Source organism: Berghia stephanieae, chromosome 13, assembly GCF_034508935.2.
Source record: "Berghia stephanieae isolate SIO BIC M18660-M18661 chromosome 13, UCSD_Bste_1.3, whole genome shotgun sequence".
In the NCBI taxonomy this organism is placed as follows: domain Eukaryota; kingdom Metazoa; phylum Mollusca; class Gastropoda; order Nudibranchia; family Aeolidiidae; genus Berghia; species Berghia stephanieae.
Window position 1 is genome coordinate 20,103,053 of NC_088372.1, and position 12,702 is coordinate 20,115,754.

The 12,702-nt window shown below is 41.2% G+C and overlaps 1 protein-coding gene across 1 annotated transcript in view; it reads left to right on the plus strand.

Moving 5' to 3' along the window:
- The window catches only part of LOC144959044 (uncharacterized), a 32,934-nt gene extending 24,192 nt beyond the window's left edge, over window positions 1-8,742 (plus strand). Inside the window, exon 5 of the transcript XR_013642559.1 lies at window positions 5,854-8,742. The gene's annotated coding sequence lies outside the window, so the exon portion shown is untranslated. The remainder of the gene's footprint in view (window positions 1-5,853) is intronic.
- The last annotated feature ends 3,960 nt before the right edge of the window (window positions 8,743-12,702 follow it).

A 12,702-nucleotide genomic window follows, 5' to 3' on the forward strand; every position in this document is an offset into this window, starting at 1 on the left:
GCTACTTGTCCAATTTTTATCCAATTTGGTGCATGGGTATCTCACCAAGCCAACATACAAGACATTTTACACTTTACATTCTATGGGCGTTACTCCCCTACCAACCATCTTGTATGTTTATTTTACCTTACTTATATAATAATTATTCAATCATTGTACATTTTATTATTTTATGGCCATCATCCTCTTAAGGAGTAAATTATCCTAACCTTAACCGACTGAACTTCATTTTCTTTTATCATAGTTCTTTAGTCTTTAAATTAGATTTCATAGTTCTTTAGTTCTTTTTGTTCTTTTAGCTCGGCAATTGCTAAGTTTCTTTCATTACCTTAGCTTCGGATTGTCCCTTAATGCCATGGCTAAATCACAGAGTCAACACAATTGACTGGTCTTCAGTCGCTCCCCTCTCTCTCCCGCTGTATATGTATATATAATTTACCCCTTCTTTTATAACAACCAGCAGTGATTAAACGTGACTTGGCATGTCATTGACAAGCCAAGCGATAATCCTGATAGGCAATACATAGTACTCTGTATCAATCTTAACAAATCCCCCTGTCAATTCATCCAACAAGTGACATCATGTTAAGCTAGTACATCCCAAGAGTAGTACCTGATAGTAATCCTCTATAGCCTTCAGCGATTCAATATAGTCTTAACCCATCTAGTCATTAATCACATCAAGGTAAAGGATAAGATGAAAGGCCAACCTTCTTAAGGCCCAAACAGAGTGGACGCGGACGCGTTGCGGTTTTGACGCTTTGATTCCGCGGCGCTTCCAAGACGCCTTTGCGAACAGAGTGGAAGCGTTGCATTTTCTGTGCATCTTTTGTCACTTTGACTTTTGGTTGACCGATGACAATGGAGGAAGAACGTGTTCTTCAGCGTTTGATGCTACGATGGTTAAGTAAACGGCGAAGATATAGGCGTAGATATTGGGTCCATAAAATAAATCAAAGGCGAAGCGTATATGGTGAGTACCACCATCTTATTGACGAAATACTGTCGGACGAGGAAAGATGTATTCGATACATTAGGATGAAACCCTCAACTTTTCAGCTGTTGTTAGACAAGATTGGGCCTTTTATCACAAAAAGAACGACCAATTTCCGAAAGCCTTTGCCGCCAAAAGAACGTGTGGTCATCACTTTAAGGTAGGTTTAATTATGCATTAATATGTGTGTGGTTCTATGGTGTAGTGGTTAACTTCAGATGCTTGGACAGGTTCGATTCCCTGCTTCGTTGACAAGATGTTTTCACCCCACTCAAATGCAAAATTAGTACCAGGTCATTGTGTTTGTCCGCACAAAAATTTGTCTCAGGTCTGACAAGCTGCTCATATTGTCCATAATGTTGAGGGTTGCTGTTGGCTCGAAAACCCATGTAAAGTGTCTTGAGCATGTACAGTGCTAATACGCTATAAACACTCGCATTCAGGAAAAATAGGGACTGTTTGTTTGCTTCTTGGGGGTTTTAGGGCACTGTATGGACACCATTGAGAGACAGTTACAACTCCAACTAAACAAACTGTCGGAGTGGGCAAATCTCAATGGTTTCTCCTTCTCCCCATCAAAAACAGTAGCTGTCCACTTCTGCCGAAAACGCACCTGCATTAGACAGCCTGACCTTTATCTCAACAATTCCAGAATTGAGGTAAAGGACGAAGCCCGATTCCTGGGTTTGATCTTTGATAGGAAACTAAATTTCCTCGCCCATATCAAAGATCTCAGACTGCGATGCATGAAAGCAATGAGAATAATGAGAGTTCTGTCGAGCATGGAATGGGGTTCGGACACAAACACTCTTCTAAAGATATACCGAACCCTTATTCGATCAAAACTGGACTACGCATCTTTTGTATACGGCTCTGCAAAACCATCCTACTTAGGCATGCTGGACCCAATTCATCATCAGGGACTGCGCTTGGCACTCGGGGCTTTCCGCACTTCTCCAGTGGCAAGCCTTTATGCTGAGGCAGATGAGCCACCTCTCCATCTCAGGAGGAAAAAACTGGCTCTCCAGTATGTTACTAAGGTCACATCGCTGCACGACAACCCAGCACACAAACATGTACACTACACGGATAGGACACTAGAAGAAAAATTTCGCAAGCACCCAAAAATGACACCACCATTAGGTTGCAGAATAAAAAAAGACATCGCAGACATGAACATCAGTCTAGATAGGATACATCCATACGTCCAGGCAAAGACACCACCATGGTCCATACATAGACCAAACATAAATTTGGACCTAACAAAACTGGAAAAATCACAAACAGACCCACATATTTACAAACAGACACTAAAAGCAATATTACAAACATACAAAAACCATACTCACATATTTACGGATGGTTCAAAGAGCGCAGATGCAGTAGGATGTGCCTATCACTCATCGGAAGGCACAGGATCACTTCGCCTGGATAGAAATGTTTCGATCTTTACAGCGGAATCGAGAGCAATCCTAAATGCTCTCCGTTTGGCTGAGAGATCGAATAAAAATAAATTCTTGATCTTGTCTGACTCGCTGTCCGTACTTAAGGGGATCTCAAATTTTTATTGCACCGATCCAAGACTCATAAGTATCTTGGAAGGTGCAAATAAATTATTTATTAAGAAAAAGAAAGTTTGTTTTCTCTGGGTACCTAGTCATGTGGGTATCCAGGGGAACGAAGAAGCGGATCGACTGGCAAAAGAGGCGGTGAGCCAAGAATTACAAGAGGGCAGTAAAATCCCACACGCGGATTTAAAGATCAATATAAAAAAAACATGTCCGAAAGGAATGGGAACGATCCTGGAGTCGAGATGTACATAACAAATTAAAACAAATTAAAAGTGACCTCGGCCCCAGACCCAACTCGGGGCTAAAAAGAAGAGACGAGGTAAAAATAACTCGACTCCGGATCGGACATACTGCCCTCACTCACCGTTTCCTTCTGGAGAGGGATGAAAAACCCCTCTGCAGAAGATGTAACTGTGACCTGACAGTTCAACACATTTTAATTGAATGTACAGAATTAGAACAGATAAGGTCACAACATTATGATAACAGAGACTTGAAGTCTCTGTTCCAGTCGGTCGATCCGCTTACAATTTTAAAGTATCTGCAGGAATGTGAACTCCTGCAGAAATTGTAAATAGATATTTTTACTTAACAAACATGTAACTATTATGATTTTATAAAGATTTTATTACAACAGTACACGTTTTGATCAGCTGTGGCCCCTCGGGGCCGATAAAAGATTGATGAAAGACAGAAACGGGCGCTTAAATGACCTAAATAGTGTCGAAAGCGCCGTTAAACACCTAAAAACAAACAAACAAAACAAATACTGTCGGACGAGGAAAGATGTATTCGATACATTAGGATGAAACCCTCAACTTTTCAGCTGTTGTTAGACAAGATTGGGCCTTTTATCACAAAAAGAACGACCAATTTCCGAAAGCCTTTGCCGCCAAAAGAACGTGTGGTCATCACTTTAAGGTAGGTTTAATTATGCATTAATATGTGTGTGGTTCTATGGTGTAGTGGTTAACTTCAGATGCTTGGACAGGTTCGATTCCCTGCTTCGTTGACAAGATGTTTTCACCCCACTCAAATGCAAAATTAGTACCAGGTCATTGTGTTTGTCCGCACAAAAATTTGTCTCAGGTCTGACAAGCTGCTCATATTGTCCATAATGTTGAGGGTTGCTGTTGGCTCGAAAACCCATGTAAAGTGTCTTGAGCATGTACAGTGCTAATACGCTATAAACACTCGCATTCAGGAGAAATAGGGACTGTTTGTTTGCTTCTTGGGGGTTTTAGGGCACTGTCCTGGTCAAAACGATTGTAATAGCGCCCAAAATTCTGCTTATTGTGTGTCCTAAATGTTACACATGCTTTGTATGCAGGAGTAGCACTGTAAATAGCATTTATCAAAGGGGTATTTGTTTGTTAAGGGTTTAAGGGCACTTGCGACTTACTTAGGTCATATAAGTGCCCCTGTGAAAAAGTAAGAATGACAGCAATGATTTGTTTGTTGAGGGTTTTAGGGCACTTGCGACACAATAAGGTCATATAAGCGCCCATGGGAATAAGTAAGAATGACAGCAGTGAGTAAAGAAAGCGGTGAATCAAACATGACGAGACAATGGGGGTTTGAAGGGATGATTTACAATAAAATATCATCCCTGGACACCACAGAGATGATTTTACATCGAAATCCTACTAATCATCTCCATAAAAATGCATTACACCATTCCCTGAACGACAGCCAGCTTCAAATGATCCACAAAGTGATCACACACACAGGAATTTCTACCGCCCTTTGTGTACAGAGTACTCAGTTCATCTAATGTAGCAAATTAACCTATGTACAGGGTATCAAGTTGACGCACAGGAACCGCTGTCGCTCCAGGTCAAGTTCATAGAAACACAGAAAAGAAGGAAAGAGGAGGGTGCACAAAGGATAGAGACGACAGTCAAGCACCTAACAAGAAGTATGACCATACCAGAGCCCCGCCTACCGCCCGGTCCAAGGGGGTGTGGGGGGGGGGGGGGTGGTTACGAAATTCATATTATCATATTGTAAGAAATTTACCACTACAAAGAAATTTTTAAAATAAAAACAGGTTTATTGATTGATTAAAGCTGATTGGAAGTATTGTTTAAAACAAAAAGAGTATATAAAAAGAAATGAATTAATTATTAGAATGAATAATGCACAAACCCATCAAGGTAACACTAAAAAAATTGTATCTTTAATCTTGAAATTCGGGGTATTGTCGATACTGTGATTGAGTTTGAGAGATGCCTTCATAGTTGGGCATAGTTTGTGATGTTTCAGGTATTGAGCCTTGATTGTACTGATGGTAATGCATATCAAGAGAAGAATCACTGACAGTGGCAGTACAGGTACTGGAATAGGATTGAGAGTGAATATTTTGATCGTGCCTGTTTTCTCCTTTCCTCATGTACCTCAGCAATAGCATGTATATTTCTGCCTGGCACTCTACTTTATCCAGGGGGCTCAGTTGTTTGAGTTTTGGGACAAGGCTTTGGCAGAAATGTTCTTCTTCACTTGATTCTTTCTGTTTGTTATTACCCAAACGTTTTGTTGCCTCTAGCATTTCAATGTCGAAACGAGACTGCGATGATCGCTGCTGAGGAAATAGCCTCCTGGCACGCTTGGCGACATTTGTGCGTTGTGGTTGCCGATCATCGCTTTCTAGTTCAGGGTCTATCAACACTTCCGTCTCATCATTTGGAACATCGGATGGTGTGGATGTCTGTGGCCTAGGTAGTTCCATTGAAAGGAAGGGCGTGTTGTCCTGGGACGCTATATCGTCCCTTGCGGTGTCCTCTGGAGACAGAGACTCCATATTGCTCGAAGTTTTCCTATCAATAATGTAGGGCTTGATGAAGAGCATCCGGTCGAAGAGGTACCATTTTTTCTTCACACCACCAGCAGATCCAGATTTCTGTGGCTCACGTAAGGCCTTCAAAAAATAGTCCCTCAATTGCTTCCATCGCTTTTTAGCATCAATGTCTGTGGAAAATAGAAGTAATAAAAATGATATTAGCCTATGTAATTAGCGCAAAAATCGGGCACGGCAGGAAAAATTCTTCCAAGTTTTTAACAAAAATTGCGTATACAAAAACAAATCCGTTAGGAAAACTCCTTCTATATAATCTCAGTACTTTCAGCCATTCAGAAATAATACGCACAAATGAGTTTTTGTGCAAAATTTGGGATATTTTCCCTGCCGTGCCCGATTTTGATGGGGTTTTCTTGTGCGCTAACTAACTACACTAGCTATATTATGATATATTCAATCAAATGATAATTTTGTACTTATGGCTTTTTCAGGTTTCTATGTTCTGGAGAGAGTCATGTTTCGCTATCCTTCCATTTTCGAGCTGGCGTTTCAACCGTCAGAAGTATCACGACAGAAACGTGCAGTGTTTTGTGGGATGTACTTCAGAGGGAAGTCATGCCTACCCCAGACCGACAATTGTGGTTAAAAACCGCTCATGGTTTCAATGAAAGGTTTGATTTCCCAAATTGTTTGGGTGCTGTCGATGGCAAACACATTCGGATCAAGTAGCCTAACCGATCTGGATCAAAGTTCTACAACTACAAAGGCTATTTTTCCATTGTGTTGCTTGCTGTCACTGACGCAGATGGCAAATTTATCATAATTGATGTGGGTTCATGCGGTAGCAATAGCGACGGTGGCGTTTTTGCTCGCTCTGAATTTGGAAAAAGACTACTGGCCGACAAACTAGATTTGCCACAGGACACAGAGGTACCAGGCATTACCCTTCCATTTGTTTTCGTAGCTGACGATGCCTTTCCATTGAGAGAAAACATGATGAAGCCTTTTCCCAACCGCCAATCAACATTGGACAAAGAGATTTTCAATTACCATATCGATTATCTCGATTATCTCGTGCGAGAAATTCAGTTGAATGCTCCTTTGGAAAAATTTCGCAGATGTGGCGCATATTACTACATCAAATTGATGAGCAGCCTGATGCTACTACAGACATAATCAAGGCCATCACCGTGCTACATAATTTCATCCTCATACAAGAACCGACTAGATCTGTGGTACAACGTGCTACAGAGCAACCAAAAGTGGGATGCAAGTGAGAGAAAGATTCAGCAACTATTTCTTATCCCCCCAAGGAACATTGCCGTGGCAAAACAGAAAGTGCTTTAACACATGATAAATTGTCTGTCAATAGATTAATCTTAGAGGGGAAAAAGGAGAGATAGAGAGAGAAAGAAAGAGAGAGAGAGCGAGGGAGAGAGAAGAAACTAATTGAATAAAATTGTGACTTACCACTGCACCCGACTTCACTGCCAACTTTCTTCCACTCAGCATTGATGAAATTCTTGTTGCTGTAGTTTGGATCTTCCTTGTTGTATAAACAGGTTCTTTTTTCAACTGCTTGAAGTAGTGCTTCTGTCTCCATTTTGATATGAATCACGAAAACAATACAATTTTTTGATTACACACCACCAAAAGAGAACACGTCTTGTGCGGCAGCGAGATGTGACGGGGTAATTTTATTTCAGCGGCAAGTGCACACGCGGCACATTTTTTTACTGCTGCATCAAAAAAACGCCCCGCCTCCGCACCGCTTGTAAAACGCGTCCACTCAAATGCAGCACACAGTCCGTTTGTAAATAAGATTTTCATGCATCAAAAAAATGCCTGGAAAACGCTTCCGCGCTGCGTCGGCGACGCGTCCGCGTCCACTCTGTTTGGGCCTTTATACTAGTTTGGGTGAGAGCAGAGGCTTTTGAATCGTGCAGGATTCATCACTACCAACTGTCTTCTTGGTAAAGTAATGGGGTTCGAAGATTGAGATGACGGAACAAAAGTGGATTGTTGTGATTCAACCACTTCAGGCAACACTGATCTCATTTGGTCCTAATGCCTCCTCACCTCACCTCACCTCACCATCTTGGATTTGAACTCTTATAAGACACTGGGCCTGTAGATTCTATAATCTTGCCAGGCACCCATTTATTCTGTCCTGAGTAATTCCTGACAAATACATGGTCATTGATATTCGTGTATCTAGCTTCAGCAGTACTATCAGAGAGAACTCATTCCTGATATAAAAGAAAAAATTGAAGATGCCAAGATTGAGCTGAAAGACATGGCAAAAATGAAGGAAATTGCAAAAGAAGCTAGGACTTGGTACCAGCAAATCAGCGGGCTTTTCTTCTTCATCTTCATCCAAAACTGAAGAAGCTCAGACATTAAGTAAAACAGAGAAAACAGAGAGAAAAAAGCATCTGATATTAGCTCACTAATCAGGAAGAAGAGGAAACAAGAGGAGGATGGTGTTACTGAGATTGAGGCTAAGAAAGTTTGTAAAGATGCAGCAAGTGGTGAAGTCTCATCTGAAAAGATGAATGGCCATTCTGAGGTGACAGAAGTCAGTTCATAACTCAAGATTGGACCAAGAAGACCATCTTGATTTCATTCATTCATCCATTTCATATCGGAGTTCCATGTTGACCTTTTTAAGTTTAGTCAACTTCCTTGCCATGGCATCCATTTCTTTCCGTCTCTTCTTATTTTTTTCAATTAACTCTTCAACTGTCTTTTCCAGTCCATGATTCTAACAGAATAGGACGCTCCTTCTATCTCCCTTTCCACAGCAGCAACTTTTTCCAATAGGACTTCATTTTTCACATATAAGTTGCACACCAATGAGTTGGGCGATCTCCCCAAACGCTTTCGTTAGCTTTGATTCAATGTCAATCTGGCGGCTGCCTTCCATTCTTGAATTTTGTCTTGAATTCTGTGTAATTATAAAGACTGAATTTAGGATATCTGCTCAGCAAGATGTCTGACTTATGTAGACACAGGATTAATGTTGTTGACGTAGTGATCAAGAAATTGACTTTTAAAGAATGATAAGACCTTGATGTAAAATGGGCAACAACTGACATCATCTCTTCTTCATGGCCCAGCAATAATGCTCGGATTAAAATTCCTGAGCGAGTCTCTGACTTGATTGCCATTCTGCTCAGCAACCACAGGTCCCTCATGACTCCTTGTAAAGGCGATGCTCCTGTCCTGAACCAATTGACAAAATACATATGGTCAAACTAGCCAGACCTTTTACATTTGTACTTGGCTTGAGGTGGACCTCCTTCAATCCAGGAGCTCCACATGTGCTCCCTTTTGTACAATGACAGAGGCAGGGCCATTTCAGTGAGCATGAGCTAGCTAGTTCCATATATATATATATATATATATATATATATATATATATATATATATATATATATATATATATATATATATATATATATATATATTGATTTGCGAGATCTTGCTTGACGATTGCTTTCCAATACTAAGCATATCTGTTTGTAATTGGAAAATTTCCACAGAATGCTTTTTCATTTAGGTTTCAATGAACTATAGTGACCAATAATTGATTGTAAACATCTACAAATTGTCTAATCCTTTCAATATCTCGCTCAATTTATAACATATTGAAAATTGTAAATTCTCAAAATTGAAAAGAAAAAATCTTGAAATAATTATTTTTGATAAAGCTATTTCTGGATTGTTTTACATTTTTCATAATTTGTTCCTTCTAGACCATTTTTATGACGTCACACATGATGTCGTTAAGCATCATTCATGATTATCGGATAAATTGATTTTAACGGGTCCTTTTCCAAGTCTCCTCGTTCAAAAACTACAGTTCTCCCTGACTTCAATGGAAGCCATCTGCCTTCCATCGTATTTTTAAGGACAGACATGAAAGTCTTATGCTGCTTTTCTAGCATGATTTCATAATAGTCTGAACTGAACTGTAATTTTTCCTTCTTACAGCTAGAAAATTGTCCAAAGGCAACAGTGGCAGTCGTAAAAATACAATGAAAAGAAATATGTGATTTATTTGTTTTAGATACGCTAGTGCATATTGCAAATAACACTTGATTTAAATGTAAATCCCATGAATCTGGGTCATCCTTATTTTCTTTGGACATAATACTGCTCAATGTCATATTGCGTGGCTTCTTTCTACTTTGCTATTTGTGGGGGAGTTTCGATTCTCACGAAGAAGAGCACCCCCCACCGCTTGATACCAATGAAAACAAATCTACAGGCAATAGCAGTGAGAGTGACATTGCACAGACCAATCACCATCTGCTCTGTGTACATCCCACCAGATCATCGCCTCCAGTCTGCCGAGCTAGAGGGAGTTCTAAACCAACTCCCCCCTCCCTATGTGATAATGGGAGATTTCAATGCTCACAGTCCTCTCTGGGGAAACACAGACACAAACCAGAGGGGAAAGGCAGTGGAGGCTTTCATAATGAAAATGGATGTATACTTGGCAAACGGTCTCGAGGCAACACGGGTAAATATTCACAATCTTACCACGTCTGCCATCGATCTCACTTTCTGTGATCCTACATTAGCTCCAGATCTCTCCTGGACTGTGATCGATGACGATCACGGTTCTGACCATTTTCCAGTCTGCCTCGACATCACCCCGACTTCAAGGGCCCCACAGCCCAAACGTTGGAGTGTACGGCGAGCAGATTGGGAAACTTTCTCACAGGAGTGTCACAGACTCCTTACGACAGAGGTGGACAGCTATGACAAATTCAAAAATATTTTAACAAATATCTGCAGCTCGACAATACCAACAACCTCTGGTAGACCGAGAAAACACAATCCCTGGTTTTCAGAGGAATGTCGAGCGGCCCTACGGGAGAAGAAAAAAGCATACAGGAAAGCGATGAGATTCCCAATCCCTGAGAATTTCGCAACATTTAGGAAACTACGAGCAAAGTGTAGGAAGATCTTCCGAGAAAACAAACGGAGATCCTTCCAAAACTTTGTCTCAAAAATAAATAGCCAGACACCCCTGAATAGGGTGTGGAAGATGTTACGGAAACTGAAGGGATCCGATAGTGATTCACTAAATCACTTGACACGTCCCGATGGATCCGTGGCTGAAACAGAACAAGAAATTGCCAACACTCTGGCCGAGAGGCTGGCGCACAACTCCTCGTCTGCACACCACACACCACAATTTCTGCGCCATAAACAAAACGCAGAAAACACACCAATAAACTTTACATCTACAAACACTGAAGACTACAACAAACCATTTACACTTGAGGAGTTGGGTGCCTGCCTCCGTGACACAAATGTCACAGCACCGGGTCCTGACAACATCAGTTATGAAATACTCCGACATCTTCCACAAGATAGTCTGGTTGTCCTTTTGAATATCTATAACAAGATATGGACAACACAGACTTTTCCACCTAGTTGGAATCTGGCCACCGTGATTCCAATCCCAAAACCTGGGAAAGACCATTCGGACGCTTCAAACTACCGACCAATCTCCCTCACCAGCTGCCTATGCAAGCTGATGGAGAAAATGGTCAACAAGCGTCTGATGTTCTACTTGGAACACAACAACTCCCTCTCCGACCTCCAATGTGGCTTTCGAAAGAACAGATCAACTGTTGATCACCTTGTTCGACTAGAGAGCTTCATTCGTGAGGCCTTTGCCAAAGGTGAGCACTTGGTAGCAATCTTCTTTGACCTTGAGAAGGCCTTTGACACAACTTGGAAATTCGGAATCCTCAAAGATCTGCACAAACTTGGTCTACGAGGAAACCTTCCAATGTTTGTCAGAGCATTTTTAAACAACAGATCCTTTCAGGTCAAAGCAGGATCCACCTTTTCTGATCCATTTGATCAGGAAGAGGGAGTTCCACAGGGTAGCATTCTGTCTCCCATTCTGTTTGAGATTAAAATAAACTCAATAGTGAATGCAATGAGACAGAATGTTGACTGTTCCTTATATGTTGATGACTTTCTTGTATGCTATCGAAGTAAATCGAGTATGGACACCATTGAGAGACAGTTACAACTCCAACTAAACAAACTGTCGGAGTGGGCAAATCTCAATGGTTTCTCCTTCTCCCCATCAAAAACAGTAGCTGTCCACTTCTGCCGAAAACGCACCTGCATTAGACAGCCTGACCTTTATCTCAACAATTCCAGAATTGAGGTAAAGGACGAAGCCCAATTCCTGGGTTTGATCTTTGATAGGAAACTAAATTTCCTCGCCCATATCAAAGATCTCAGACTGCGATGCATGAAAGCAATGAGAATAATGAGAGTTCTGTCGAGCATGGAATGGGGTTCGGACACAAACACTCTTCTAAAGATATACCGAACCCTTATTCGATCAAAACTGGACTACGCATCTTTTGTATACGGCTCTGCAAAACCATCCTACTTAGGCATGCTGGACCCAATTCATCATCAGGGACTGCGCTTGGCACTCGGGGCTTTCCGCACTTCTCCAGTGGCAAGCCTTTATGCTGAGGCAGATGAGCCACCTCTCCATCTCAGGAGGAAAAAACTGGCTCTCCAGTATGTTACTAAGGTCACATCGCTGCACGACAACCCAGCACACAAACATGTACACTACACGAATAGGACACTAGAAGAAAAATTTCGCAAGCACCCAAAAATGACACCACCATTAGGTTGCAGAATAAAAAAAGACATCGCAGACATGAACATCAGTCTAGATAGGATACATCCATACGTCCAGGCAAAGACACCACCATGGTCCATACATAGACCAAACATAAATTTGGACCTAACAAAACTGGAAAAATCACAAACAGACCCACATATTTACAAACAGACACTAAAAGCAATATTACAAACATACAAAAACCATACTCACATATTTACGGATGGTTCAAAGAGCGCAGATGCAGTAGGATGTGCCTATCACTCATCGGAAGGCACAGGATCACTTCGCCTGGATAGAAATGTTTCGATCTTTACAGCGGAATCGAGAGCAATCCTAAATGCTCTCCGTTTGGCTGAGAGATCGAATAAAAATAAATTCTTGATCTTGTCTGACTCGCTGTCCGTACTTAAGGGGATCTCAAATTTTTATTGCACCGATCCAAGACTCATAAGTATCTTGGAAGGTGCAAATAAATTATTTATTAAGAAAAAGAAAGTTTGTTTTCTCTGGGTACCTAGTCATGTGGGTATCCAGGGGAACGAAGAAGCGGATCGACTGGCAAAAGAGGCGGTGAGCCAAGAATTACAAGAGGGCAGTAAAATCCCACACGCGGATTTAAAGATCAATATAAAAAAAACATGTCCGAAAGGAATGGAAC